This window comes from Oncorhynchus masou, unplaced genomic scaffold, assembly GCF_036934945.1.
Source record: "Oncorhynchus masou masou isolate Uvic2021 unplaced genomic scaffold, UVic_Omas_1.1 unplaced_scaffold_1164, whole genome shotgun sequence".
Classification (NCBI taxonomy): domain Eukaryota; kingdom Metazoa; phylum Chordata; class Actinopteri; order Salmoniformes; family Salmonidae; genus Oncorhynchus; species Oncorhynchus masou.
This window is the reverse complement of record NW_027001400.1, coordinates 1-26,718: the sequence shown is the minus strand read 5'-3', so window position 1 is coordinate 26,718 and position 26,718 is coordinate 1. Positions and strand designations below refer to the sequence as shown.

At 42.4% G+C, this 26,718-nt stretch overlaps 31 non-coding genes across 31 annotated transcripts; all 31 read left to right on the top strand.

Annotated features, from left to right (window-relative positions):
- The first annotated feature begins 648 nt into the window (after window positions 1-648).
- On the top strand, window positions 649-730 carry trnal-aag (transfer RNA leucine (anticodon AAG)). The gene has a single exon. It is a non-coding gene; the product is annotated as a tRNA-Leu (tRNA).
- Window positions 731-2,285: 1,555 nt separating this feature from the next.
- On the top strand, window positions 2,286-2,367 carry trnal-aag (transfer RNA leucine (anticodon AAG)). The gene has a single exon. It is a non-coding gene; the product is annotated as a tRNA-Leu (tRNA).
- A 737-nt stretch (window positions 2,368-3,104) lies between these two features.
- Window positions 3,105-3,186, top strand: trnal-aag (transfer RNA leucine (anticodon AAG)). Its single transcript has one exon. It is a non-coding gene; the product is annotated as a tRNA-Leu (tRNA).
- A 737-nt stretch (window positions 3,187-3,923) lies between these two features.
- On the top strand, window positions 3,924-4,005 carry trnal-aag (transfer RNA leucine (anticodon AAG)). Its single transcript has one exon. It is a non-coding gene; the product is annotated as a tRNA-Leu (tRNA).
- Window positions 4,006-4,741: 736 nt separating this feature from the next.
- Window positions 4,742-4,823, top strand: trnal-aag (transfer RNA leucine (anticodon AAG)). Its single transcript has one exon. It is a non-coding gene; the product is annotated as a tRNA-Leu (tRNA).
- A 737-nt stretch (window positions 4,824-5,560) lies between these two features.
- trnal-aag (transfer RNA leucine (anticodon AAG)) lies at window positions 5,561-5,642 on the top strand. Its single transcript has one exon. It is a non-coding gene; the product is annotated as a tRNA-Leu (tRNA).
- A 736-nt stretch (window positions 5,643-6,378) lies between these two features.
- On the top strand, window positions 6,379-6,460 carry trnal-aag (transfer RNA leucine (anticodon AAG)). The gene has a single exon. It is a non-coding gene; the product is annotated as a tRNA-Leu (tRNA).
- Window positions 6,461-7,195: 735 nt separating this feature from the next.
- trnal-aag (transfer RNA leucine (anticodon AAG)) lies at window positions 7,196-7,276 on the top strand. Its single transcript has one exon. It is a non-coding gene; the product is annotated as a tRNA-Leu (tRNA).
- Window positions 7,277-8,012: 736 nt separating this feature from the next.
- On the top strand, window positions 8,013-8,094 carry trnal-aag (transfer RNA leucine (anticodon AAG)). Its single transcript has one exon. It is a non-coding gene; the product is annotated as a tRNA-Leu (tRNA).
- A 735-nt stretch (window positions 8,095-8,829) lies between these two features.
- Window positions 8,830-8,911, top strand: trnal-aag (transfer RNA leucine (anticodon AAG)). Its single transcript has one exon. It is a non-coding gene; the product is annotated as a tRNA-Leu (tRNA).
- Window positions 8,912-9,647: 736 nt separating this feature from the next.
- Window positions 9,648-9,729, top strand: trnal-aag (transfer RNA leucine (anticodon AAG)). Its single transcript has one exon. It is a non-coding gene; the product is annotated as a tRNA-Leu (tRNA).
- Window positions 9,730-10,467: 738 nt separating this feature from the next.
- Window positions 10,468-10,549, top strand: trnal-aag (transfer RNA leucine (anticodon AAG)). The gene has a single exon. It is a non-coding gene; the product is annotated as a tRNA-Leu (tRNA).
- A 735-nt stretch (window positions 10,550-11,284) lies between these two features.
- trnal-aag (transfer RNA leucine (anticodon AAG)) lies at window positions 11,285-11,366 on the top strand. The gene has a single exon. It is a non-coding gene; the product is annotated as a tRNA-Leu (tRNA).
- Window positions 11,367-12,103: 737 nt separating this feature from the next.
- Window positions 12,104-12,185, top strand: trnal-aag (transfer RNA leucine (anticodon AAG)). The gene has a single exon. It is a non-coding gene; the product is annotated as a tRNA-Leu (tRNA).
- A 735-nt stretch (window positions 12,186-12,920) lies between these two features.
- Window positions 12,921-13,002, top strand: trnal-aag (transfer RNA leucine (anticodon AAG)). Its single transcript has one exon. It is a non-coding gene; the product is annotated as a tRNA-Leu (tRNA).
- Window positions 13,003-13,738: 736 nt separating this feature from the next.
- trnal-aag (transfer RNA leucine (anticodon AAG)) lies at window positions 13,739-13,820 on the top strand. The gene has a single exon. It is a non-coding gene; the product is annotated as a tRNA-Leu (tRNA).
- Window positions 13,821-14,556: 736 nt separating this feature from the next.
- On the top strand, window positions 14,557-14,638 carry trnal-aag (transfer RNA leucine (anticodon AAG)). Its single transcript has one exon. It is a non-coding gene; the product is annotated as a tRNA-Leu (tRNA).
- Window positions 14,639-15,374: 736 nt separating this feature from the next.
- Window positions 15,375-15,456, top strand: trnal-aag (transfer RNA leucine (anticodon AAG)). The gene has a single exon. It is a non-coding gene; the product is annotated as a tRNA-Leu (tRNA).
- A 737-nt stretch (window positions 15,457-16,193) lies between these two features.
- Window positions 16,194-16,275, top strand: trnal-aag (transfer RNA leucine (anticodon AAG)). Its single transcript has one exon. It is a non-coding gene; the product is annotated as a tRNA-Leu (tRNA).
- A 736-nt stretch (window positions 16,276-17,011) lies between these two features.
- trnal-aag (transfer RNA leucine (anticodon AAG)) lies at window positions 17,012-17,093 on the top strand. The gene has a single exon. It is a non-coding gene; the product is annotated as a tRNA-Leu (tRNA).
- Window positions 17,094-17,828: 735 nt separating this feature from the next.
- On the top strand, window positions 17,829-17,910 carry trnal-aag (transfer RNA leucine (anticodon AAG)). Its single transcript has one exon. It is a non-coding gene; the product is annotated as a tRNA-Leu (tRNA).
- A 736-nt stretch (window positions 17,911-18,646) lies between these two features.
- Window positions 18,647-18,728, top strand: trnal-aag (transfer RNA leucine (anticodon AAG)). Its single transcript has one exon. It is a non-coding gene; the product is annotated as a tRNA-Leu (tRNA).
- A 734-nt stretch (window positions 18,729-19,462) lies between these two features.
- On the top strand, window positions 19,463-19,544 carry trnal-aag (transfer RNA leucine (anticodon AAG)). Its single transcript has one exon. It is a non-coding gene; the product is annotated as a tRNA-Leu (tRNA).
- Window positions 19,545-20,277: 733 nt separating this feature from the next.
- Window positions 20,278-20,359, top strand: trnal-aag (transfer RNA leucine (anticodon AAG)). Its single transcript has one exon. It is a non-coding gene; the product is annotated as a tRNA-Leu (tRNA).
- A 735-nt stretch (window positions 20,360-21,094) lies between these two features.
- trnal-aag (transfer RNA leucine (anticodon AAG)) lies at window positions 21,095-21,176 on the top strand. The gene has a single exon. It is a non-coding gene; the product is annotated as a tRNA-Leu (tRNA).
- Window positions 21,177-21,912: 736 nt separating this feature from the next.
- trnal-aag (transfer RNA leucine (anticodon AAG)) lies at window positions 21,913-21,994 on the top strand. The gene has a single exon. It is a non-coding gene; the product is annotated as a tRNA-Leu (tRNA).
- Window positions 21,995-22,730: 736 nt separating this feature from the next.
- On the top strand, window positions 22,731-22,812 carry trnal-aag (transfer RNA leucine (anticodon AAG)). The gene has a single exon. It is a non-coding gene; the product is annotated as a tRNA-Leu (tRNA).
- Window positions 22,813-23,520: 708 nt separating this feature from the next.
- Window positions 23,521-23,602, top strand: trnal-aag (transfer RNA leucine (anticodon AAG)). Its single transcript has one exon. It is a non-coding gene; the product is annotated as a tRNA-Leu (tRNA).
- Window positions 23,603-24,339: 737 nt separating this feature from the next.
- trnal-aag (transfer RNA leucine (anticodon AAG)) lies at window positions 24,340-24,421 on the top strand. Its single transcript has one exon. It is a non-coding gene; the product is annotated as a tRNA-Leu (tRNA).
- Window positions 24,422-25,157: 736 nt separating this feature from the next.
- trnal-aag (transfer RNA leucine (anticodon AAG)) lies at window positions 25,158-25,239 on the top strand. The gene has a single exon. It is a non-coding gene; the product is annotated as a tRNA-Leu (tRNA).
- A 735-nt stretch (window positions 25,240-25,974) lies between these two features.
- Window positions 25,975-26,056, top strand: trnal-uag (transfer RNA leucine (anticodon UAG)). Its single transcript has one exon. It is a non-coding gene; the product is annotated as a tRNA-Leu (tRNA).
- Window positions 26,057-26,718: the final 662 nt, after the last annotated feature.

Genomic DNA, 26,718 nt, shown 5'->3' with positions numbered 1-26,718 from the left:
AAAAGAACAAATGTTGTGTGTCACGGATGGGGTTCCAACTCAATAGTGTAGTCCATCGCCTTAACCAACCAGCTACCAAGTCCTGTGCTCTTGTGCTGGCAGTTGCACCTCCTTCCAGTGGTTGTTCATTTCAAAGCCTTGATGGTAAACAAGGAAAGTTGGGCTGAGCAAGGCGACGACCCAGCAGTCCATTTTAACAGTGGGTAATGTGGCCGAGCTGTCCAGAGTACTGGATTTAAGGATCCATTCTTTCAGAGATGTGGGTTTAAAGTCCACCGCTGCAACGTTTTCTCAACAGAAAACTGTAATGTAATTCCAAACAAGGCCACCAAGGACACCAGGACAAATAAAGGGAATCCAGGCCTTACCCTAGTTCCCACTTCTGTTTTTGAAATTATCTGCTGTGTTTTTCAAATTCAATCTGCTTCAGACATAAAAGCAGAAACAAATTTTCAGTGTACACAATGCAAGAAAGAGCAACATGAGATAAAGATTTTTAAAAAGAGAATCAAAAAAGATGACGGAAGCAAGAGCAACATGAGATACATAAATATTTTAAAGAAGAAAATGAAAAAGAAGACTAAAATACAAGGAAGTGCAGACGCCCTAGGTAACTGACGAGAAAGTGTGAATATTTTTCCAGAGCTGGGTAGTGTGGCCGAGCGGTCTAAGGCGCTGGATTAAGGCTCCAGTCTCTAAGGAGGCGTGGGTTCAAATCCCACCACTGCCATCTTTATTGAGTTTGTTTGCGCAAGCTGTCACATGTTCTGCTTTATTTCAGCGTTTTTACTTTCATGTAGGGCCATGCAAGGGAGAAAAGAACAAATGTTGTGTGTCACGGATGGGGTTCCAACTCAATAGTGTAGTCCATCGCCTTAACCAACCAGCTACCAAGTCCTGTGCTCTTGTGCTGGCAGTTGCACCTCCTTCCAGTGGTTGTTCATTTCAAAGCCTTGATGGTAAACAAGGAAAGTTGGGCTGAGCAAGGCGACGACCCAGCAGTCCATTTTAACAGTGGGTAATGTGGCCGAGCTGTCCAGAGTACTGGATTTAAGGATCCATTCTTTCAGAGATGTGGGTTTAAAGTCCACCGCTGCAACGTTTTCTCAACAGAAAACTGTAATGTAATTCCAAACAAGGCCACCAAGGACACCGGACAAATAAAAGGAATCCAGGCCTTACCCTAGTTCCCACTTCTGTTTTTGAAATTATCTGCTGTGTTTTTCAAATTCAATCTGCTTCAGACATAAAAGCAGAAACAAATTTTCAGTGTACACAATGCAAGAAAGAGCAACATGAGATAAATTAAGATTTTTAAAAAGAGAATCAAAAAAAGATGACGGAAGCAAGAGCAACATGAGATACATAAATATTTTAAAGAAGAAAATGAAAAAGAAGACTAAAATACAAGGAAGTGCAGACGCCCTAGGTAACTGACAAGAAAGTGTGAATATTTTTCCAGAGCTGGGTAGTGTGGCCGAGCGGTCTAAGGCTTTGGATTAAGGCTCCAGTCTCTAAGGAGGCGTTGGTTCAATTCCCACCACTGCCATCTTTATTGAGTTTGGTTGCGCAAGCTGTCACATGTTCTGCTTTATTTCAGCGTTTTTACTTTCATGTAGGGCCATGCAAGGGAGAAAAGAACAAATGTTGTGTGTCTCGGATGGGGTTCCAACTCAATAGTGTATTCCATCGCCTTAACCAACCAGCTACCAAGTCCTGTGCTCTTGTGCTGGCAGTTGCACCTCCTTCCAGTGGTTGTTCATTTCAAAGCCTTGATGGTAAACAAGGAAAGTTGGGCTGAGCAAGGCGACGACCCAGCAGTCCATTTTAACAGTGGGTAATGTGGCCGAGCTGTCCAGAGTACTGGATTTAAGGATCCATTCTTTCAGAGATGTGGGTTTAAAGTCCACCGCTGCAACGTTTTCTCAACAGAAAACTGTAATGTAATTCCAAACAAGGCCACCAAGGACACCAGACAAATAAAGGGAATCCAGGCCTTACCCTAGTTCCCACTTCTGTTTTTGAAATTATCTGCTGTGTTTTTCAAATTCAATCTGCTTCAGACATAAAAGCAGAAACAAATTTTCAGTGTACACAATGCAAGAAAGAGCAACATGAGATAAATTAAGATTTTTAAAAAGAGAATCAAAAAAGATGACGGAAGCAAGAGCAACATGAGATACATAAATATTTTAAAGAAGAAAATGAAAAAGAAGACTAAAATACAAGGAAGTGCAGACGCCCTAGGTAACTGACGAGAAAGTGTGAATATTTTTCCAGAGCTGGGTAGTGTGGCCGAGCGGTCTAAGGCGCTGGATTAAGGCTCCAGTCTCTAAGGAGGCGTGGGTTCAAATCCCACCACTGCCATCTTTATTGAGTTTGTTTGCGCAAGCTGTCACATGTTCTGCTTTATTTCAGCGTTTTTACTTTCATGTAGGGCCATGCAAGGGAGAAAAGAACAAATGTTGTGTGTCACGGATGGGGTTCCAACTCAATAGTGTAGTCCATCGCCTTAACCAACCAGCTACCAAGTCCTGTGCTCTTGTGCTGGCAGTTGCACCTCCTTCCGGTGGTTGTTCATTTCAAAGCCTTGATGGTAAACAAGGAAAGTTGGGCTGAGCAAGGCGACGACCCAGCAGTCCATTTTAACAGTGGGTAATGTGGCCGAGCTGTCCAGAGTACTGGATTTAAGGATCCATTCTTTCAGAGATGTGGGTTTAAAGTCCACCGCTGCAACGTTTTCTCAACAGAAAACTGTAATGTAATTCCAAACAAGGCCACCAAGGACACCAGACAAATAAAGGGAATCCAGGCCTTACCCTAGTTCCCACTTCTGTTTTTGAAATTATCTGCTGTGTTTTTCAAATTCAATCTGCTTCAGACATAAAAGCAGAAACAAATTTTCAGTGTACACAATGCAAGAAAGAGCAACATGAGATAAATTAAGATTTTTAAAAAGAGAATCAAAAAAAGATGACGGAAGCAAGAGCAACATGAGATACATAAATATTTTAAAGAAGAAAATGAAAAAGAAGACTAAAATACAAGGAAGTGCAGACGCCCTAGGTAACTGACGAGAAAGTGTGAATATTTTTCCAGAGCTGGGTAGTGTGGCCGAGCGGTCTAAGGCGCTGGATTAAGGCTCCAGTCTCTAAGGAGGCGTGGGTTCAAATCCCACCACTGCCATCTTTATTGAGTTTGTTTGCGCAAGCTGTCACATGTTCTGCTTTATTTCAGCGTTTTTACTTTCATGTAGGGCCATGCAAGGGAGAAAAGAACAAATGTTGTGTGTCACGGATGGGGTTCCAACTCAATAGTGTAGTCCATCGCCTTAACCAACCAGCTACCAAGTCCTGTGCTCTTGTGCTGGCAGTTGCACCTCCTTCCAGGTGGTTGTTCATTTCAAAGCCTTGATGGTAAACAAGGAAAGTTGGGCTGAGCAAGGCGATGACCCAGCAGTCCATTTTAACAGTGGGTAATGTGGCCGAGCTGTCCAGAGTACTGGATTTAAGGATCCATTCTTTCAGAGATGTGGGTTTAAAGTCCACCGCTGCAACGTTTTCTCAACAGAAAACTGTAATGTAATTCCAAACAAGGCCACCAAGGACACCAGACAAATAAAGGGAATCCAGGCCTTACCCTAGTTCCCACTTCTGTTTTTGAAATTATCTGCTGTGTTTTTCAAATTCAATCTGCTTCAGACATAAAAGCAGAAACAAATTTTCAGTGTACACAATGCAAGAAAGAGCAACATGAGATAAATTAAGATTTTTAAAAAGAGAATCAAAAAAGATGACGGAAGCAAGAGCAACATGAGATACATAAATATTTTAAAGAAGAAAATGAAAAAGAAGACTAAAATACAAGGAAGTGCAGACGCCCTAGGTAACTGACGAGAAAGTGTGAATATTTTTCCAGAGCTGGGTAGTGTGGCCGAGCGGTCTAAGGCGCTGGATTAAGGCTCCAGTCTCTAAGGAGGCGTGGGTTCAAATCCCACCACTGCCATCTTTATTGAGTTTGTTTGCGCAAGCTGTCACATGTTCTGCTTTATTTCAGCGTTTTTACTTTCATGTAGGGCCATGCAAGGGAGAAAAGAACAAATGTTGTGTGTCACGGATGGGGTTCCAACTCAATAGTGTAGTCCATCGCCTTAACCAACCAGCTACCAAGTCCTGTGCTCTTGTGCTGGCAGTTGCACCTCCTTCCAGTGGTTGTTCATTTCAAAGCCTTGATGGTAAACAAGGAAAGTTGGGCTGAGCAAGGCGACGACCCAGCAGTCCATTTTAACAGTGGGTAATGTGGCCGAGCTGTCCAGAGTACTGGATTTAAGGATCCATTCTTTCAGAGATGTGGGTTTAAAGTCCACCGCTGCAACGTTTTCTCAACAGAAAACTGTAATGTAATTCCAAACAAGGCCACCAAGGACACCGGACAAATAAAGGAATCCAGGCCTTACCCTAGTTCCCACTTCTGTTTTTGAAATTATCTGCTGTGTTTTTCAAATTCAATCTGCTTCAGACATAAAAGCAGAAACAAATTTTCAGTGTACACAATGCAAGAAAGAGCAACATGAGATAAATTAAGATTTTTAAAAAGAGAATCAAAAAAAGATGACGGAAGCAAGAGCAACATGAGATACATAAATATTTTAAAGAAGAAAATGAAAAAGAAGACTAAAATACAAGGAAGTGCAGACGCCCTAGGTAACTGACGAGAAAGTGTGAATATTTTTCCAGAGCTGGGTAGTGTGGCCGAGCGGTCTAAGGCGCTGGATTAAGGCTCCAGTCTCTAAGGAGGCGTGGGTTCAAATCCCACCACTGCCATCTTTATTGAGTTTGTTTGCGCAAGCTGTCACATGTTCTGCTTTATTTCAGCGTTTTTACTTTCATGTAGGGCCATGCAAGGGAGAAAAGAACAAATGTTGTGTGTCACGGATGGGGTTCCAACTCAATAGTGTAGTCCATCGCCTTAACCAACCAGCTACCAAGTCCTGTGCTCTTGTGCTGGCAGTTGCACCTCCTTCCAGTGGTTGTTCATTTCAAAGCCTTGATGGTAAACAAGGAAAGTTGGGCTGAGCAAGGCGACGACCCAGCAGTCCATTTTAACAGTGGGTAATGTGGCCGAGCTGTCCAGAGTACTGGATTTAAGGATCCATTCTTTCAGAGATGTGGGTTTAAAGTCCACCGCTGCAACGTTTTCTCAACAGAAAACTGTAATGTAATTCCAAACAAGGCCACCAAGGACACCAGACAAATAAAGGGAATCCAGGCCTTACCCTAGTTCCCACTTCTGTTTTTGAAATTATCTGCTGTGTTTTTCAAATTCAATCTGCTTCAGACATAAAAGCAGAAACAAATTTTCAGTGTACACAATGCAAGAAAGAGCAACATGAGATAAATTAAGATTTTTAAAAAGAGAATCAAAAAAAGATGACGGAAGCAAGAGCAACATGAGATACATAAATATTTTAAAGAAGAAAATGAAAAAGAAGACTAAAATACAAGGAAGTGCAGACGCCCTAGGTAACTGACGAGAAAGTGTGAATATTTTTCCAGAGCTGGGTAGTGTGGCCGAGCGGTCTAAGGCGCTGGATTAAGGCTCCAGTCTCTAAGGAGGCGTGGGTTCAAATCCCACCACTGCCATCTTTATTGAGTTTGTTTGCGCAAGCTGTCACATGTTCTGCTTTATTTCAGCGTTTTTACTTTCATGTAGGGCCATGCAAGGGAGAAAAGAACAAATGTTGTGTGTCACGGATGGGGTTCCAACTCAATAGTGTAGTCCATCGCCTTAACCAACCAGCTACCAAGTCCTGTGCTCTTGTGCTGGCAGTTGCACCTCCTTCCAGTGGTTGTTCATTTCAAAGCCTTGATGGTAAACAAGGAAAGTTGGGCTGAGCAAGGCGACGACCCAGCAGTCCATTTTAACAGTGGGTAATGTGGCCGAGCTGTCCAGAGTACTGGATTTAAGGATCCATTCTTTCAGAGATGTGGGTTTAAAGTCCACCGCTGCAACGTTTTCTCAACAGAAAACTGTAATGTAATTCCAAACAAGGCCACCAAGGACACCAGACAAATAAAGGGAATCCAGGCCTTACCCTAGTTCCCACTTCTGTTTTTGAAATTATCTGCTGTGTTTTTCAAATTCAATCTGCTTCAGACATAAAAGCAGAAACAAATTTTCAGTGTACACAATGCAAGAAAGAGCAACATGAGATAAATTAAGATTTTTAAAAAGAGAATCAAAAAAGATGACGGAAGCAAGAGCAACATGAGATACATAAATATTTTAAAGAAGAAAATGAAAAAGAAGACTAAAATACAAGGAAGTGCAGACGCCCTAGGTAACTGACGAGAAAGTGTGAATATTTTTCCAGAGCTGGGTAGTGTGGCCGAGCGGTCTAAGGCGCTGGATTAAGGCTCCAGTCTCTAAGGAGGCGTGGGTTCAAATCCCACCACTGCCATCTTTATTGAGTTTGTTTGCGCAAGCTGTCACATGTTCTGCTTTATTTCAGCGTTTTTACTTTCATGTAGGGCCATGCAAGGGAGAAAAGAACAAATGTTGTGTGTCACGGATGGGGTTCCAACTCAATAGTGTAGTCCATCGCCTTAACCAACCAGCTACCAAGTCCTGTGCTCTTGTGCTGGCAGTTGCACCTCCTTCCAGTGGTTGTTCATTTCAAAGCCTTGATGGTAAACAAGGAAAGTTGGGCTGAGCAAGGCGACGACCCAGCAGTCCATTTTAACAGTGGGTAATGTGGCCGAGCTGTCCAGAGTACTGGATTTAAGGATCCATTCTTTCAGAGATGTGGGTTTAAAGTCCACCGCTGCAACGTTTTCTCAACAGAAAACTGTAATGTAATTCCAAACAAGGCCACCAAGGACACCGGACAAATAAAGGAATCCAGGCCTTACCCTAGTTCCCACTTCTGTTTTTGAAATTATCTGCTGTGTTTTTCAAATTCAATCTGCTTCAGACATAAAAGCAGAAACAAATTTTCAGTGTACACAATGCAAGAAAGAGCAACATGAGATAAATTAAGATTTTTAAAAAGAGAATCAAAAAAGATGACGGAAGCAAGAGCAACATGAGATACATAAATATTTTAAAGAAGAAAATGAAAAAGAAGACTAAAATACAAGGAAGTGCAGACGCCCTAGGTAACTGACGAGAAAGTGTGAATATTTTTCCAGAGCTGGGTAGTGTGGCCGAGCGGTCTAAGGCGCTGGATTAAGGCTCCAGTCTCTAAGGAGCGTGGGTTCAAATCCCACCACTGCCATCTTTATTGAGTTTGTTTGCGCAAGCTGTCACATGTTCTGCTTTATTTCAGCGTTTTTACTTTCATGTAGGGCCATGCAAGGGAGAAAAGAACAAATGTTGTGTGTCACGGATGAGGTTCCAACTCAATAGTGTAGTCCATCGCCTTAACCAACCAGCTACCAAGTCCTGTGCTCTTGTGCTGGCAGTTGCACCTCCTTCCAGTGGTTGTTCATTTCAAAGCCTTGATGGTAAACAAGGAAAGTTGGGCTGAGCAAGGCGACGACCCAGCAGTCCATTTTAACAGTGGGTAATGTGGCCGAGCTGTCCAGAGTACTGGATTTAAGGATCCATTCTTTCAGAGATGTGGGTTTAAAGTCCACCGCTGCAACGTTTTCTCAACAGAAAACTGTAATGTAATTCCAAACAAGGCCACCAAGGACACCAGACAAATAAAGGAATCCAGGCCTTACCCTAGTTCCCACTTCTGTTTTTGAAATTATCTGCTGTGTTTTTCAAATTCAATCTGCTTCAGACATAAAAGCAGAAACAAATTTTCAGTGTACACAATGCAAGAAAGAGCAACATGAGATAAATTAAGATTTTTAAAAAGAGAATCAAAAAAAGATGACGGAAGCAAGAGCAACATGAGATACATAAATATTTTAAAGAAGAAAATGAAAAAGAAGACTAAAATACAAGGAAGTGCAGACGCCCTAGGTAACTGACGAGAAAGTGTGAATATTTTTCCAGAGCTGGGTAGTGTGGCCGAGCGGTCTAAGGCGCTGGATTAAGGCTCCAGTCTCTAAGGAGGCGTGGGTTCAAATCCCACCACTGCCATCTTTATTGAGTTTGTTTGCGCAAGCTGTCACATGTTCTGCTTTATTTCAGCGTTTTTACTTTCATGTAGGGCCATGCAAGGGAGAAAAGAACAAATGTTGTGTGTCACGGATGGGGTTCCAACTCAATAGTGTAGTCCATCGCCTTAACCAACCAGCTACCAAGTCCTGTGCTCTTGTGCTGGCAGTTGCACCTCCTTCCAGTGGTTGTTCATTTCAAAGCCTTGATGGTAAACAAGGAAAGTTGGGCTGAGCAAGGCGACGACCCAGCAGTCCATTTTAACAGTGGGTAATGTGGCCGAGCTGTCCAGAGTACTGGATTTAAGGATCCATTCTTTCAGAGATGTGGGTTTAAAGTCCACCGCTGCAACGTTTTCTCAACAGAAAACTGTAATGTAATTCCAAACAAGGCCACCAAGGACACCGGACAAATAAAGGGAATCCAGGCCTTACCCTAGTTCCCACTTCTGTTTTTGAAATTATCTGCTGTGTTTTTCAAATTCAATCTGCTTCAGACATAAAAGCAGAAACAAATTTTCAGTGTACACAATGCAAGAAAGAGCAACATGAGATAAATTAAGATTTTTAAAAAGAGAATCAAAAAAAGATGACGGAAGCAAGAGCAACATGAGATACATAAATATTTTAAAGAAAAATGAAAAAGAAGACTAAAATACAAGGAAGTGCAGACGCCCTAGGTAACTGACGAGAAAGTGTGAATATTTTTCCAGAGCTGGGTAGTGTGGCCGAGCGGTCTAAGGCGCTGGATTAAGGCTCCAGTCTCTAAGGAGGCGTGGGTTCAAATCCCACCACTGCCATCTTTATTGAGTTTGTTTGCGCAAGCTGTCACATGTTCTGCTTTATTTCAGCGTTTTTACTTTCATGTAGGGCCATGCAAGGGAGAAAAGAACAAATGTTGTGTGTCACGGATGGGGTTCCAACTCAATAGTGTAGTCCATCGCCTTAACCAACCAGCTACCAAGTCCTGTGCTCTTGTGCTGGCAGTTGCACCTCCTTCCAGTGGTTGTTCATTTCAAAGCCTTGATGGTAAACAAGGAAAGTTGGGCTGAGCAAGGCGACGACCCAGCAGTCCATTTTAACAGTGGGTAATGTGGCCGAGCTGTCCAGAGTACTGGATTTAAGGATCCATTCTTTCAGAGATGTGGGTTTAAAGTCCACCGCTGCAACGTTTTCTCAACAGAAAACTGTAATGTAATTCCAAACAAGGCCACCAAGGACACCGGACAAATAAAGGGAATCCAGGCCTTACCCTAGTTCCCACTTCTGTTTTTGAAATTATCTGCTGTGTTTTTCAAATTCAATCTGCTTCAGACATAAAAGCAGAAACAAATTTTCAGTGTACACAATGCAAGAAAGAGCAACATGAGATAAATTAAGATTTTTAAAAAGAGAATCAAAAAAGATGACGGAAGCAAGAGCAACATGAGATACATAAATATTTTAAAGAAGAAAATGAAAAAGAAGACTAAAATACAAGGAAGTGCAGACGCCCTAGGTAACTGACGAGAAAGTGTGAATATTTTTCCAGAGCTGGGTAGTGTGGCCGAGCGGTCTAAGGCGCTGGATTAAGGCTCCAGTCTCTAAGGAGGCGTGGGTTCAAATCCCACCACTGCCATCTTTATTGAGTTTGTTTTGCGCAAGCTGTCACATGTTCTGCTTTATTTCAGCGTTTTTACTTTCATGTAGGGCCATGCAAGGGAGAAAAGAACAAATGTTGTGTGTCACGGATGGGGTTCCAACTCAATAGTGTAGTCCATCGCCTTAACCAACCAGCTACCAAGTCCTGTGCTCTTGTGCTGGCAGTTGCACCTCCTTCCAGTGGTTGTTCATTTCAAAGCCTTGATGGTAAACAAGGAAAGTTGGGCTGAGCAAGGCGACGACCCAGCAGTCCATTTTAACAGTGGGTAATGTGGCCGAGCTGTCCAGAGTACTGGATTTAAGGATCCATTCTTTCAGAGATGTGGGTTTAAAGTCCACCGCTGCAACGTTTTCTCAACAGAAAACTGTAATGTAATTCCAAACAAGGCCACCAAGGACACCAGACAAATAAAGGGAATCCAGGCCTTACCCTAGTTCCCACTTCTGTTTTTGAAATTATCTGCTGTGTTTTTCAAATTCAATCTGCTTCAGACATAAAAGCAGAAACAAATTTTCAGTGTACACAATGCAAGAAAGAGCAACATGAGATAAATTAAGATTTTTAAAAAGAGAATCAAAAAAAGATGACGGAAGCAAGAGCAACATGAGATACATAAATATTTTAAAGAAGAAAATGAAAAAGAAGACTAAAATACAAGGAAGTGCAGACGCCCTAGGTAACTGACGAGAAAGTGTGAATATTTTTCCAGAGCTGGGTAGTGTGGCCGAGCGGTCTAAGGCGCTGGATTAAGGCTCCAGTCTCTAAGGAGGCGTGGGTTCAAATCCCACCACTGCCATCTTTATTGAGTTTGTTTGCGCAAGCTGTCACATGTTCTGCTTTATTTCAGCGTTTTTACTTTCATGTAGGGCCATGCAAGGGAGAAAAGAACAAATGTTGTGTGTCACGGATGGGGTTCCAACTCAATAGTGTAGTCCATCGCCTTAACCAACCAGCTACCAAGTCCTGTGCTCTTGTGCTGGCAGTTGCACCTCCTTCCAGTGGTTGTTCATTTCAAAGCCTTGATGGTAAACAAGGAAAGTTGGGCTGAGCAAGGCGACGACCCAGCAGTCCATTTTAACAGTGGGTAATGTGGCCGAGCTGTCCAGAGTACTGGATTTAAGGATCCATTCTTTCAGAGATGTGGGTTTAAAGTCCACCGCTGCAACGTTTTCTCAACAGAAAACTGTAATGTAATTCCAAACAAGGCCACCAAGGACACCGGACAAATAAAGGGAATCCAGGCCTTACCCTAGTTCCCACTTCTGTTTTTGAAATTATCTGCTGTGTTTTTCAAATTCAATCTGCTTCAGACATAAAAGCAGAAACAAATTTTCAGTGTACACAATGCAAGAAAGAGCAACATGAGATAAATTAAGATTTTTAAAAAGAGAATCAAAAAAGATGACGGAAGCAAGAGCAACATGAGATACATAAATATTTTAAAGAAGAAAATGAAAAAGAAGACTAAAATACAAGGAAGTGCAGACGCCCTAGGAACTGACGAGAAAGTGTGAATATTTTTCCAGAGCTGGGTAGTGTGGCCGAGCGGTCTAAGGCGCTGGATTAAGGCTCCAGTCTCTAAGGAGGCGTGGGTTCAAATCCCACCACTGCCATCTTTATTGAGTTTGTTTGCGCAAGCTGTCACATGTTCTGCTTTATTTCAGCGTTTTTACTTTCATGTAGGGCCATGCAAGGGAGAAAAGAACAAATGTTGTGTGTCACGGATGGGGTTCCAACTCAATAGTGTAGTCCATCGCCTTAACCAACCAGCTACCAAGTCCTGTGCTCTTGTGCTGGCAGTTGCACCTCCTTCCAGTGGTTGTTCATTTCAAAGCCTTGATGGTAAACAAGGAAAGTTGGGCTGAGCAAGGCGACGACCCAGCAGTCCATTTTAACAGTGGGTAATGTGGCCGAGCTGTCCAGAGTACTGGATTTAAGGATCCATTCTTTCAGAGATGTGGGTTTAAAGTCCACCGCTGCAACGTTTTCTCAACAGAAAACTGTAATGTAATTCCAAACAAGGCCACCAAGGACACCGGACAAATAAAGGGAATCCAGGCCTTACCCTAGTTCCCACTTCTGTTTTTGAAATTATCTGCTGTGTTTTTCAAATTCAATCTGCTTCAGACATAAAAGCAGAAACAAATTTTCAGTGTACACAATGCAAGAAAGAGCAACATGAGATAAATTAAGATTTTTAAAAAGAGAATCAAAAAAAGATGACGGAAGAAAGAGCAACATGAGATACATAAATATTTTAAAGAAGAAAATGAAAAAGAAGACTAAAATACAAGGAAGTGCAGACGCCCTAGGTAACTGACGAGAAAGTGTGAATATTTTTCCAGAGCTGGGTAGTGTGGCCGAGCGGTCTAAGGCGCTGGATTAAGGCTCCAGTCTCTAAGGAGGCGTGGGTTCAAATCCCACCACTGCCATCTTTATTGAGTTTGTTTGCGCAAGCTGTCACATGTTCTGCTTTATTTCAGCGTTTTTACTTTCATGTAGGGCCATGCAAGGGAGAAAAGAACAAATGTTGTGTGTCACGGATGGGGTTCCAACTCAATAGTGTAGTCCATCGCCTTAACCAACCAGCTACCAAGTCCTGTGCTCTTGTGCTGGCAGTTGCACCTCCTTCCAGTGGTTGTTCATTTCAAAGCCTTGATGGTAAACAAGGAAAGTTGGGCTGAGCAAGGCGACGACCCAGCAGTCCATTTTAACAGTGGGTAATGTGGCCGAGCTGTCCAGAGTACTGGATTTAAGGATCCATTCTTTCAGAGATGTGGGTTTAAAGTCCACCGCTGCAACGTTTTCTCAACAGAAAACTGTAATGTAATTCCAAACAAGGCCACCAAGGACACCGGACAAATAAAGGGAATCCAGGCCTTACCCTAGTTCCCACTTCTGTTTTTGAAATTATCTGCTGTGTTTTTCAAATTCAATCTGCTTCAGACATAAAAGCAGAAACAAATTTTCAGTGTACACAATGCAAGAAAGAGCAACATGAGATAAATTAAGATTTTTAAAAAGAGAATCAAAAAAAGATGACGGAAGCAAGAGCAACATGAGATACATAAATATTTTAAAGAAGAAAATGAAAAAGAGACTAAAATACAAGGAAGTGCAGACGCCCTAGGTAACTGACGAGAAAGTGTGAATATTTTCCAGAGCTGGGTAGTGTGGCCGAGCGGTCTAAGGCGCTGGATTAAGGCTCCAGTCTCTAAGGAGGCGTGGGTTCAAATCCCACCACTGCCATCTTTATTGAGTTTGTTTGCGCAAGCTGTCACATGTTCTGCTTTATTTCAGCGTTTTTACTTTCATGTAGGGCCATGCAAGGGAGAAAAGAACAAATGTTGTGTGTCACGGATGGGGTTCCAACTCAATAGTGTAGTCCATCGCCTTAACCAACCAGCTACCAAGTCCTGTGCTCTTGTGCTGGCAGTTGCACCTCCTTCTGGTGGTTGTTCATTTCAAAGCCTTGATGGTAAACAAGGAAAGTTGGGCTGAGCAAGGCGATGACCCAGCAGTCCATTTTAACAGTGGGTAATGTGGCCGAGCTGTCCAGAGTACTGGATTTAAGGATCCATTCTTTCAGAGATGTGGGTTTAAAGTCCACCGCTGCAACGTTTTCTCAACAGAAAACTGTAATGTAATTCCAAACAAGGCCACCAAGGACACCGGACAAATAAAGGGAATCCAGGCCTTACCCTAGTTCCCACTTCTGTTTTTGAAATTATCTGCTGTGTTTTTCAAATTCAATCTGCTTCAGACATAAAAGCAGAAACAAATTTTCAGTGTACACAATGCAAGAAAGAGCAACATGAGATAAATTAAGATTTTTAAAAAGAGAATCAAAAAAAGATGACGGAAGCAAGAGCAACATGAGATACATAAATATTTTAAAGAAGAAAATGAAAAAGAAGACTAAAATACAAGGAAGTGCAGACGCCTAGGTAACTGACGAGAAAGTGTGAATATTTTTCCAGAGCTGGGTAGTGTGGCCGAGCGGTCTAAGGCGCTGGATTAAGGCTCCAGTCTCTAAGGAGGCGTGGGTTCAAATCCCACCACTGCCATCTTTATTGAGTTTGTTTGCGCAAGCTGTCACATGTTCTGCTTTATTTCAGCGTTTTTACTTTCATGTAGGGCCATGCAAGGGAGAAAAGAACAAATGTTGTGTGTCACGGATGGGGTTCCAACTCAATAGTGTAGTCCATCGCCTTAACCAACCAGCTACCAAGTCCTGTGCTCTTGTGCTGGCAGTTGCACCTCCTTCCAGTGGTTGTTCATTTCAAAGCCTTGATGGTAAACAAGGAAAGTTGGGCTGAGCAAGGCGACGACCCAGCAGTCCATTTTAACAGTGGGTAATGTGGCCGAGCTGTCCAGAGTACTGGATTTAAGGATCCATTCTTTCAGAGATGTGGGTTTAAAGTCCACCGCTGCAACGTTTTCTCAACAGAAAACTGTAATGTAATTCCAAACAAGGCCACCAAGGACACCGGACAAATAAAGGGAATCCAGGCCTTACCCTAGTTCCCACTTCTGTTTTTGAAATTATCTGCTGTGTTTTTCAAATTCAATCTGCTTCAGACATAAAAGCAGAAACAAATTTTCAGTGTACACAATGCAAGAAAGAGCAACATGAGATAAATTAAGATTTTTAAAAAGAGAATCAAAAAAGATGACGGAAGCAAGAGCAACATGAGATACATAAATATTTTAAAGAAGAAAATGAAAAAGAAGACTAAAATACAAGGAAGTGCAGACGCCCTAGGTAACTGACGAGAAAGTGTGAATATTTTTCCAGAGCTGGGTAGTGTGGCCGAGCGGTCTAAGGCGCTGGATTAAGGCTCCAGTCTCTAAGGAGGCGTGGGTTCAAATCCCACCACTGCCATCTTTATTGAGTTTGTTTGCGCAAGCTGTCACATGTTCTGCTTTATTTCAGCGTTTTTACTTTCATGTAGGGCCATGCAAGGGAGAAAAGAACAAATGTTGTGTGTCACGGATGGGGTTCCAACTCAATAGTGTAGTCCATCGCCTTAACCAACCAGCTACCAAGTCCTGTGCTCTTGTGCTGGCAGTTGCACCTCCTTCTGGTGGTTGTTCATTTCAAAGCCTTGATGGTAAACAAGGAAAGTTGGGCTGAGCAAGGCGATGACCCAGCAGTCCATTTTAACAGTGGGTAATGTGGCCGAGCTGTCCAGAGTACTGGATTTAAGGATCCATTCTTTCAGAGATGTGGGTTTAAAGTCCACCGCTGCAACGTTTTCTCAACAGAAAACTGTAATGTAATTCCAAACAAGGCCACCAAGGACACCGGACAAATAAAGGGAATCCAGGCCTTACCCTAGTTCCCACTTCTGTTTTTGAAATTATCTGCTGTGTTTTTCAAATTCAATCTGCTTCAGACATAAAAGCAGAAACAAATTTTCAGTGTACACAATGCAAGAAAGAGCAACATGAGATAAATTAAGATTTTTAAAAAGAGAATCAAAAAAGATGACGGAAGCAAGAGCAACATGAGATACATAAATATTTTAAAGAAGAAAATGAAAAAGAAGACTAAAATACAAGGAAGTGCAGACGCCCTAGGTAACTGACGAGAAAGTGTGAATATTTTTCCAGAGCTGGGTAGTGTGGCCGAGCGGTCTAAGGCGCTGGATTAAGGCTCCAGTCTCTAAGGAGGCGTGGGTTCAAATCCCACCACTGCCATCTTTATTGAGTTTGTTTGCGCAAGCTGTCACATGTTCTGCTTTATTTCAGCGTTTTTACTTTCATGTAGGGCCATGCAAGGGAGAAAAGAACAAATGTTGTGTGTCACGGATGGGGTTCCAACTCAATAGTGTAGTCCATCGCCTTAACCAACCAGCTACCAAGTCCTGTGCTCTTGTGCTGGCAGTTGCACCTCCTTCCGGTGGTTGTTCATTTCAAAGCCTTGATGGTAAACAAGGAAAGTTGGGCTGAGCAAGGCGACGACCCAGCAGTCCATTTTAACAGTGGGTAATGTGGCCGAGCTGTCCAGAGTACTGGATTTAAGGATCCATTCTTTCAGAGATGTGGGTTTAAAGTCCACCGCTGCAACGTTTTCTCAACAGAAAACTGTAATGTAATTCCAAACAAGGCCACCAAGGACACCAGACAAATAAAGGGAATCCAGGCCTTACCCTAGTTCCCACTTCTGTTTTTGAAATTATCTGCTGTGTTTTTCAAATTCAATCTGCTTCAGACATAAAAGCAGAAACAAATTTTCAGTGTACACAATGCAAGAAAGAGCAACATGAGATAAATTAAGATTTTTAAAAAGAGAATCAAAAAAAGATGACGGAAGCAAGAGCAACATGAGATACATAAATATTTTAAAGAAGAAAATGAAAAAGAAGACTAAAATACAAGGAAGTGCAGACGCCCTAGGTAACTGACGAGAAAGTGTGAATATTTTTCCAGAGCTGGGTAGTGTGGCCGAGCGGTCTAAGGCGCTGGATTAAGGCTCCAGTCTCTAAGGAGGCGTGGGTTCAAATCCCACCACTGCCATCTTTATTGAGTTTGTTTGCGCAAGCTGTCACATGTTCTGCTTTATTTCAGCGTTTTTACTTTCATGTAGGGCCATGCAAGGGAGAAAAGAACAAATGTTGTGTGTCACGGATGGGGTTCCAACTCAATAGTGTAGTCCATCGCCTTAACCAACCAGCTACCAAGTCCTGTGCTCTTGTGCTGGCAGTTGCACCTCCTTCCGGTGGTTGTTCATTTCAAAGCCTTGATGGTAAACAAGGAAAGTTGGGCTGAGCAAGGCGACGACCCAGCAGTCCATTTTAACAGTGGGTAATGTGGCCGAGCTGTCCAGAGTACTGGATTTAAGGATCCATTCTTTCAGAGATGTGGGTTTAAAGTCCACCGCTGCAACGTTTTCTCAACAGAAAACTGTAATGTAATTCCAAACAAGGCCACCAAGGACACCAGACAAATAAAGGGAATCCAGGCCTTACCCTAGTTCCCACTTCTGTTTTTGAAATTATCTGCTGTGTTTTTCAAATTCAATCTGCTTCAGACATAAAAGCAGAAACAAATTTTCAGTGTACACAATGCAAGAAAGAGCAACATGAGATAAATTAAGATTTTTAAAAAGAGAATCAAAAAAGATGACGGAAGCAAGAGCAACATGAGATACATAAATATTTTAAAGAAGAAAATGAAAAAGAAGACTAAAATACAAGGAAGTGCAGACGCCCTAGGTAACTGACGAGAAAGTGTGAATATTTTTCCAGAGCTGGGTAGTGTGGCCGAGCGGTCTAAGGCGCTGGATTAAGGCTCCAGTCTCTAAGGAGGCGTGGGTTCAAATCCCACCACTGCCATCTTTATTGAGTTTGTTTGCGCAAGCTGTCACATGTTCTGCTTTATTTCAGCGTTTTTACTTTCATGTAGGGCCATGCAAGGGAGAAAAGAACAAATGTTGTGTGTCACGGATGGGGTTCCAACTCAATAGTGTAGTCCATCGCCTTAACCAACCAGCTACCAAGTCCTGTGCTCTTGTGCTGGCAGTTGCACCTCCTTCCGGTGGTTGTTCATTTCAAAGCCTTGATGGTAAACAAGGAAAGTTGGGCTGAGCAAGGCGACGACCCAGCAGTCCATTTTAACAGTGGGTAATGTGGCCGAGCTGTCCAGAGTACTGGATTTAAGGATCCATTCTTTCAGAGATGTGGGTTTAAAGTCCACCGCTGCAACGTTTTCTCAACAGAAAACTGTAATGTAATTCCAAACAAGGCCACCAAGGACACCAGACAAATAAAGGGAATCCAGGCCTTACCCTAGTTCCCACTTCTGTTTTTGAAATTATCTGCTGTGTTTTTCAAATTCAATCTGCTTCAGACATAAAAGCAGAAACAAATTTTCAGTGTACACAATGCAAGAAAGAGCAACATGAGATAAATTAAGATTTTTAAAAAGAGAATCAAAAAAGATGACGGAAGCAAGAGCAACATGAGATACATAAATATTTTAAAGAAGAAAATGAAAAAGAAGACTAAAATACAAGGAAGTGCAGACGCCTAGGTAACTGACGAGAAAGTGTGAATATTTTTCCAGAGCTGGGTAGTGTGGCCGAGCGGTCTAAGGCGCTGGATTAAGGCTCCAGTCTCTAAGGAGGCGTGGGTTCAAATCCCACCACTGCCATCTTTATTGAGTTTGTTTGCGCAAGCTGTCACATGTTCTGCTTTATTTCAGCGTTTTTACTTTCATGTAGGGCCATGCAAGGGAGAAAAGAACAAATGTTGTGTGTCACGGATGGGGTTCCAACTCAATAGTGTAGTCCATCGCCTTAACCAACCAGCTACCAAGTCCTGTGCTCTTGTGCTGGCAGTTGCACCTCCTTCCGGTGGTTGTTCATTTCAAAGCCTTGATGGTAAACAAGGAAAGTTGGGCTGAGCAAGGCGACGACCCAGCAGTCCATTTTAACAGTGGGTAATGTGGCCGAGCTGTCCAGAGTACTGGATTTAAGGATCCATTCTTTCAGAGATGTGGGTTTAAAGTCCACCGCTGCAACGTTTTCTCAACAGAAAACTGTAATGTAATTCCAAACAAGGCCACCAAGGACACCGGACAAATAAAGGGAATCCAGGCCTTACCCTAGTTCCCACTTCTGTTTTTGAAATTATCTGCTGTGTTTTTCAAATTCAATCTGCTTCAGACATAAAAGCAGAAACAAATTTTCAGTGTACACAATGCAAGAAAGAGCAACATGAGATAAATTAAGATTTTTAAAAAGAGAATCAAAAAAAGATGACGGAAGCAAGAGCAACATGAGATACATAAATATTTTAAAGAAGAAAATGAAAAAGAAGACTAAAATACAAGGAAGTGCAGACGCCTAGGTAACTGACGAGAAAGTGTGAATATTTTTCCAGAGCTGGGTAGTGTGGCCGAGCGGTCTAAGGCGCTGGATTAAGGCTCCAGTCTCTAAGGAGGCGTGGGTTCAAATCCCACCACTGCCATCTTTATTGAGTTTGTTTGCGCAAGCTGTCACATGTTCTGCTTTATTTCAGCGTTTTTACTTTCATGTAGGGCCATGCAAGGGAGAAAAGAACAAATGTTGTGTGTCACGGATGGGGTTCCAACTCAATAGTGTAGTCCATCGCCTTAACCAACCAGCTACCAAGTCCTGTGCTCTTGTGCTGGCAGTTGCACCTCCTTCCGGTGGTTGTTCATTTCAAAGCCTTGATGGTAAACAAGGAAAGTTGGGCTGAGCAAGGCGACGACCCAGCAGTCCATTTTAACAGTGGGTAATGTGGCCGAGCTGTCCAGAGTACTGGATTTAAGGATCCATTCTTTCAGAGATGTGGGTTTAAAGTCCACCGCTGCAACGTTTTCTCAACAGAAAACTGTAATGTAATTCCAAACAAGGCCACCAAGGACACCAGACAAATAAAGGGAATCCAGGCCTTACCCTAGTTCCCACTTCTGTTTTTGAAATTATCTGCTGTGTTTTTCAAATTCAATCTGCTTCAGACATAAAAGCAGAAACAAATTTTCAGTGTACACAATGCAAGAAAGAGCAACATGAGATAAATTAAGATTTTTAAAAAGAGAATCAAAAAAGATGACGGAAGCAAGAGCAACATGAGATACATAAATATTTTAAAGAAGAAAATGAAAAAGAAGACTAAAATACAAGGAAGTGCAGACGCCTAGGTAACTGACGAAAAGTGTGAATATTTTTCCAGAGCTGGGTAGTGTGGCCGAGCGGTCTAAGGCGCTGGATTAAGGCTCCAGTCTCTAAGGAGGCGTGGGTTCAAATCCCACCACTGCCATCTTTATTGAGTTTGTTTGCGCAAGCTGTCACATGTTCTGCTTTATTTCAGCGTTTTTACTTTCATGTAGGGCCATGCAAGGGAGAAAAGAACAAATGTTGTGTGTCACGGATGGGGTTCCAACTCAATAGTGTAGTCCATCGCCTTAACCAACCAGCTACCAAGTCCTGTGCTCTTGTGCTGGCAGTTGCACCTCCTTCTGGTGGTTGTTCATTTCAAAGCCTTGATGGTAAACAAGGAAAGTTGGGCTGAGCAAGGCGATGACCCAGCAGTCCATTTTAACAGTGGGTAATGTGGCCGAGCTGTCCAGAGTACTGGATTTAAGGATCCATTCTTTCAGAGATGTGGGTTTAAAGTCCACCGCTGCAACGTTTTCTCAACAGAAAACTGTAATGTAATTCAAACAAGGCCACCAAGGACACCAGACAAATAAAGGGAATCCAGGCCTTACCCTAGTTCCCACTTCTGTTTTTGAAATTATCTGCTGTGTTTTTCAAATTCAATCTGCTTCAGACATAAAAGCAGAAACAAATTTTCAGTGTACACAATGCAAGAAAGAGCAACATGAGATAAATTAAGATTTTTAAAAAGAGAATCAAAAAAGATGACGGAAGCAAGAGCAACATGAGATACATAAATATTTTAAAGAAGAAAATGAAAAAGAAGACTAAAATACAAGGAAGTGCAGACGCCTAGGTAACTGACGAAAAGTGTGAATATTTTTCCAGAGCTGGGTAGTGTGGCCGAGCGGTCTAAGGCGCTGGATTAAGGCTCCAGTCTCTAAGGAGGCGTGGGTTCAAATCCCACCACTGCCATCTTTATTGAGTTTGTTTGCGCAAGCTGTCACATGTTCTGCTTTATTTCAGCGTTTTTACTTTCATGTAGGGCCATGCAAGGGAGAAAAGAACAAATGTTGTGTGTCACGGATGGGGTTCCAACTCAATAGTGTAGTCCATCGCCTTAACCAACCAGCTACCAAGTCCTGTGCTCTTGTGCTGGCAGTTGCACCTCCTTCCGGTGGTTGTTCATTTCAAAGCCTTGATGGTAAACAAGGAAAGTTGGGCTGAGCAAGGCGACGACCCAGCAGTCCATTTTAACAGTGGGTAATGTGGCCGAGCTGTCCAGAGTACTGGATTTAAGGATCCATTCTTTCAGAGATGTGGGTTTAAAGTCCACCGCTGCAACGTTTTCTCAACAGAAAACTGTAATGTAATTCCAAACAAGGCCACCAAGGACACCAGACAAATAAAGGAATCCAGGCCTTACCCTAGTTCCCACTTCTGTTTTTGAAATTATCTGCTGTGTTTTTCAAATTCAATCTGCTTCAGACATAAAAGCAGAAACAAATTTTCAGTGTACACAATGCAAGAAAGAGCAACATGAGATAAATTAAGATTTTTAAAAAGAGAATCAAAAAAAGATGACGGAAGCAAGAGCAACATGAGATACATAAATATTTTAAAGAAGAAAATGAAAAAGAAGACTAAAATACAAGGAAGTGCAGACGCCTAGGTAACTGACGAGAAAGTGTGAATATTTTTCCAGAGCTGGGTAGTGTGGCCGAGCGGTCTAAGGCGCTGGATTAAGGCTCCAGTCTCTAAGGAGGCGTGGGTTCAAATCCCACCACTGCCATCTTTATTGAGTTTGTTTGCGCAAGCTGTCACATGTTCTGCTTTATTTCAGCGTTTTTACTTTCATGTAGGGCCATGCAAGGGAGAAAAGAACAAATGTTGTGTGTCACGGATGGGGTTCCAACTCAATAGTGTAGTCCATCGCCTTAACCAACCAGCTACCAAGTCCTGTGCTCTTGTGCTGGCAGTTGCACCTCCTTCCGGTGGTTGTTCATTTCAAAGCCTTGATGGTAAACAAGGAAAGTTGGGCTGAGCAAGGCGACGACCCAGCAGTCCATTTTAACAGTGGGTAATGTGGCCGAGCTGTCCAGAGTACTGGATTTAAGGATCCATTCTTTCAGAGATGTGGGTTTAAAGTCCACCGCTGCAACGTTTTCTCAACAGAAAACTGTAATGTAATTCCAAACAAGGCCACCAAGGACACCAGACAAATAAAGGGAATCCAGGCCTTACCCTAGTTCCCACTTCTGTTTTTGAAATTATCTGCTGTGTTTTTCAAATTCAATCTGCTTCAGACATAAAAGCAGAAACAAATTTTCAGTGTACACAATGCAAGAAAGAGCAACATGAGATAAATTAAGATTTTTAAAAAGAGAATCAAAAAAGATGACGGAAGCAAGAGCAACATGAGATACATAAATATTTTAAAGAAGAAAATGAAAAAGAAGACTAAAATACAAGGAAGTGCAGACGCCCTAGGTAACTGACGAGAAAGTGTGAATATTTTTCCAGAGCTGGGTAGTGTGGCCGAGCGGTCTAAGGCGCTGGATTAAGGCTCCAGTCTCTAAGGAGGCGTGGGTTCAAATCCCACCACTGCCATCTTTATTGAGTTTGTTTGCGCAAGCTGTCACATGTTCTGCTTTATTTCAGCGTTTTTACTTTCATGTAGGGCCATGCAAGGGAGAAAAGAACAAATGTTGTGTGTCACGGATGGGGTTCCAACTCAATAGTGTAGTCCATCGCCTTAACCAACCAGCTACCAAGTCCTGTGCTCTTGTGCTGGCAGTTGCACCTCCTTCCGGTGGTTGTTCATTTCAAAGCCTTGATGGTAAACAAGGAAAGTTGGGCTGAGCAAGGCGACGACCCAGCAGTCCATTTTAACAGTGGGTAATGTGGCCGAGCTGTCCAGAGTACTGGATTTAAGGATCCATTCTTTCAGAGATGTGGGTTTAAAGTCCACCGCTGCAACGTTTTCTCAACAGAAAACTGTAATGTAATTCCAAACAAGGCCACCAAGGACACCAGACAAATAAAGGGAATCCAGGCCTTACCCTAGTTCCCACTTCTGTTTTTGAAATTATCTGCTGTGTTTTTCAAATTCAATCTGCTTCAGACATAAAAGCAGAAACAAATTTTCAGTGTACACAATGCAAGAAAGAGCAACATGAGATAAATTAAGATTTTTAAAAAGAGAATCAAAAAAGATGACGGAAGCAAGAGCAACATGAGATACATAAATATTTTAAAGAAGAAAATGAAAAAGAAGACTAAAATACAAGGAAGTGCAGACGCCCTAGGTAACTGACGAGAAAGTGTGAATATTTTTCCAGAGCTGGGTAGTGTGGCCGAGCGGTCTAAGGCGCTGGATTAAGGCTCCAGTCTCTAAGGAGGCGTGGGTTCAAATCCCACCACTGCCATCTTTATTGAGTTTGTTTGCGCAAGCTGTCACATGTTCTGCTTTATTTCAGCGTTTTTACTTTCATGTAGGGCCATGCAAGGGAGAAAAGAACAAATGTTGTGTGTCACGGATGGGGTTCCAACTCAATAGTGTAGTCCATCGCCTTAACCAACCAGCTACCAAGTCCTGTGCTCTTGTGCTGGCAGTTGCACCTCCTTCCGGTGGTTGTTCATGTCAAAGCCTTGATGGTAAACAAGGAAAGTTGGGCTGAGCAAGGCGACGACCCAGCAGTCCATTTTAACAGTGGGTAATGTGGCCGAGCTGTCCAGAGTACTGGATTTAAGGATCCATTCTTTCAGAGATGTGGGCTTAAAGTCCACCGCTGCAATGTTTTCTCAACAGAAAACTGTAACGTAATTCCAAACAAGGTCACCAAGGACACCGGACAAATAAAGGGAATCCAGGCCTTACCCTAGTTCCCACTTCTGTTTTTGAAATTATCTGCTGTGTTTTTCAAATTCAATCTGCTTGTGTACACAATGCAAGAAAGAGCAACATGAGATAAATTAAGATTTTTAAAAAGAGAATAAAAAAAAGATGACGGAAGCAAGAGCAACATGAGATACATAAAAATTTTAAAGAAGAAAATGAAAAAGAGGACGAAAATACAAGGAAGTGCAGACGCCTAGGTAACTGACGAGAAAGTGTGAAAATTTTTCCAGAGCTGGGTAGTGTGGCCGAGCGGTCTAAGGCGCTGGATTAAGGCTCCAGTCTCTAAGGAGGCGTGGGTTCAAATCCCACCACTGCCATCTTTATTGAGTTTGTTTGCGCAAGCTGTCACATGTTCTGCTTTATTTCAGCGTTTTTACTTTCATGTAGGGCCATGCAAGGGAGAAAAGAACAAATGTTGTGTGTCACGGATGGGGTTCCAACTCAATAGTGTAGTCCATCGCCTTAACCAACCAGCTACCAAGTCCTGTGCTCTTGTGCTGGCAGTTGCACCTCCTTCCAGTGGTTGTTCATGTCAAAGCCTTGATGGTAAACAAGGAAAGTTGGGCTGAGCAAGGCGACGACCCAGCAGTCCATTTTAACAGTGGGTAATGTGGCCGAGCTGTCCAGAGTACTGGATTTAAGGATCCATTCTTTCAGAGATGTGGGTTTAAAGTCCACCGCTGCAACGTTTTCTCAACAGAAAACTGTAATGTAATTCCAAACAAGGCCACCAAGGACACCGGACAAATAAAAGGAATCCAGCCTTTACCCTAATTCCCACGTCTGTTTTTGAAATTATCTGCCGTGTTTTCCAAATTCAATCTGCTTCAGACATAAAAGCAGAAACACATTTTCAGTGTACACAATGCAAGAAAGAGCAACATGAGATAAATTAAGATTTTTAAAAAGAGAATCAAAAAAAGATGACGGAAGCAAGAGCAACATGAGATACATAAATATTTTAAAGAAGAAAATGAAAAAGAAGACTAAAATACAAGGAAGTGCAGACGCCCTAGGTAACTGACGAGAAAGTGTGAATATTTTTCCAGAGCTGGGTAGTGTGGCCGAGCGGTCTAAGGCGCTGGATTAAGGCTCCAGTCTCTAAGGAGGCGTGGGTTCAAATCCCACCACTGCCATCTTTATTGAGTTTGTTTGCGCAAGCTGTCACATGTTCTGCTTTATTTCAGCGTTTTTACTTTCATGTAGGGCCATGCAAGGGAGAAAAGAACAAATGTTGTGTGTCACGGATGGGGTTCCAACTCAATAGTGTAGTCCATCGCCTTAACCAACCAGCTACCAAGTCCTGTGCTCTTGTGCTGGCAGTTGCACCTCCTTCCGGTGGTTGTTCATGTCAAAGCCTTGATGGTAAACAAGGAAAGTTGGGCTGAGCAAGGCGACGACCCAGCAGTCCATTTTAACAGTGGGTAATGTGGCCGAGCTGTCCAGAGTACTGGATTTAAGGATCCATTCTTTCAGAGATGTGGGTTTAAAGTCCACCGCTGCAACGTTTTCTCAACAGAAAACTGTAATGTAATTCCAAACAAGGCCACCAAGGACACCGGACAAATAAAGGAATCCAGGCCTTACCCTAGTTCCCACTTCTGTTTTTGAAATTATCTGCTGTGTTTTTCAAATTCAATCTGCTTCAGACATAAAAGCAGAAACAAATTTTCAGTGTACACAATGCAAGAAAGAGCAACATGAGATAAATTAAGATTTTTAAAAAGAGAATCAAAAAAAGATGACGGAAGCAAGAGCAACATGAGATACATAAATATTTTAAAGAAGAAAATGAAAAAGAAGACTAAAATACAAGGAAGTGCAGACGCCCTAGGTAACTGACGAGAAAGTGTGAATATTTTTCCAGAGCTGGGTAGTGTGGCCGAGCGGTCTAAGGCGCTGGATTAAGGCTCCAGTCTCTAAGGAGGCGTGGGTTCAAATCCCACCACTGCCATCTTTATTGAGTTTGTTTGCGCAAGCTGTCACATGTTCTGCTTTATTTCAGCGTTTTTACTTTCATGTAGGGCCATGCAAGGGAGAAAAGAACAAATGTTGTGTGTCACGGATGGGGTTCCAACTCAATAGTGTAGTCCATCGCCTTAACCAACCAGCTACCAAGTCCTGTGCTCTTGTGCTGGCAGTTGCACCTCCTTCCAGTGGTTGTTCATTTCAAAGCCTTGATGGTAAACAAGGAAAGTTGGGCTGAGCAAGGCGACGACCCAGCAGTCCATTTTAACAGTGGGTAATGTGGCCGAGCTGTCCAGAGTACTGGATTTAAGGATCCATTCTTTCAGAGATGTGGGTTTAAAGTCCACCGCTGCAACGTTTTCTCAACAGAAAACTGTAATGTAATTCCAAACAAGGCCACCAAGGACACCAGACAAATAAAGGGAATCCAGGCCTTACCCTAGTTCCCACTTCTGTTTTTGAAATTATCTGCTGTGTTTTTCAAATTCAATCTGCTTCAGACATAAAAGCAGAAACAAATTTTCAGTGTACACAATGCAGAAAGAGCAACATGAGATAAATTAAGATTTTTAAAAAGAGAATCAAAAAAGATGACGGAAGAAACAGCAACATGAGATACATAAATATTTTAAAGAAGAAAATGAAAAAGAAGACTAAAATACAAGGAAGTGCAGACGCCCTAGGTAACTGACGAGAAAGTGTGAATATTTTTCCAGAGCTGGGTAGTGTGGCCGAGCGGTCTAAGGCGCTGGATTTAGGCTCCAGTCTCTAAGGAGGCGTGGGTTCAAATCCCACCACTGCCATCTTTATTGAGTTTGTTTGCGCAAGCTGTCACATGTTCTGCTTTATTTCAGCGTTTTTACTTTCATGTAGGGCCATGCAAGGGAGAAAAGAACAAATGTTGTGTGTCACGGATGGGGTTCCAACTCAATAGTGTAGTCCATCGCCTTAACCAACCAGCTACCAAGTCCTGTGCTCTTGTGCTGGCAGTTGCACCTCCTTCCAGTGGTTGTTCATTTCAAAGCCTTGATGGTAAACAAGGAAAGTTGGGCTGAGCAAGGGCGACGACCCAGCAGTCCATTTTAACAGTGGGTAATGTGGCCGAGCTGTCCAGAGTACTGGATTTAAGGATCCATTCTTTCAGAGATGTGGGTTTAAAGTCCACCGCTGCAACGTTTTCTCAACAGAAAACTGTAATGTAATTCCAAACAAGGCCACCAAGGACACCGGACAAATAAAGGGAATCCAGGCCTTACCCTAGTTCCCACTTCTGTTTTTGAAATTATCTGCTGTGTTTTTCAAATTCAATCTGCTTCAGACATAAAAGCAGAAACAAATTTTCAGTGTACACAATGCAAGAAAGAGCAACATGAGATAAATTAAGATTTTTAAAAAGAGAATCAAAAAAGATGACGGAAGCAAGAGCAACATGAGATACATAAATATTTTAAAGAAGAAAATGAAA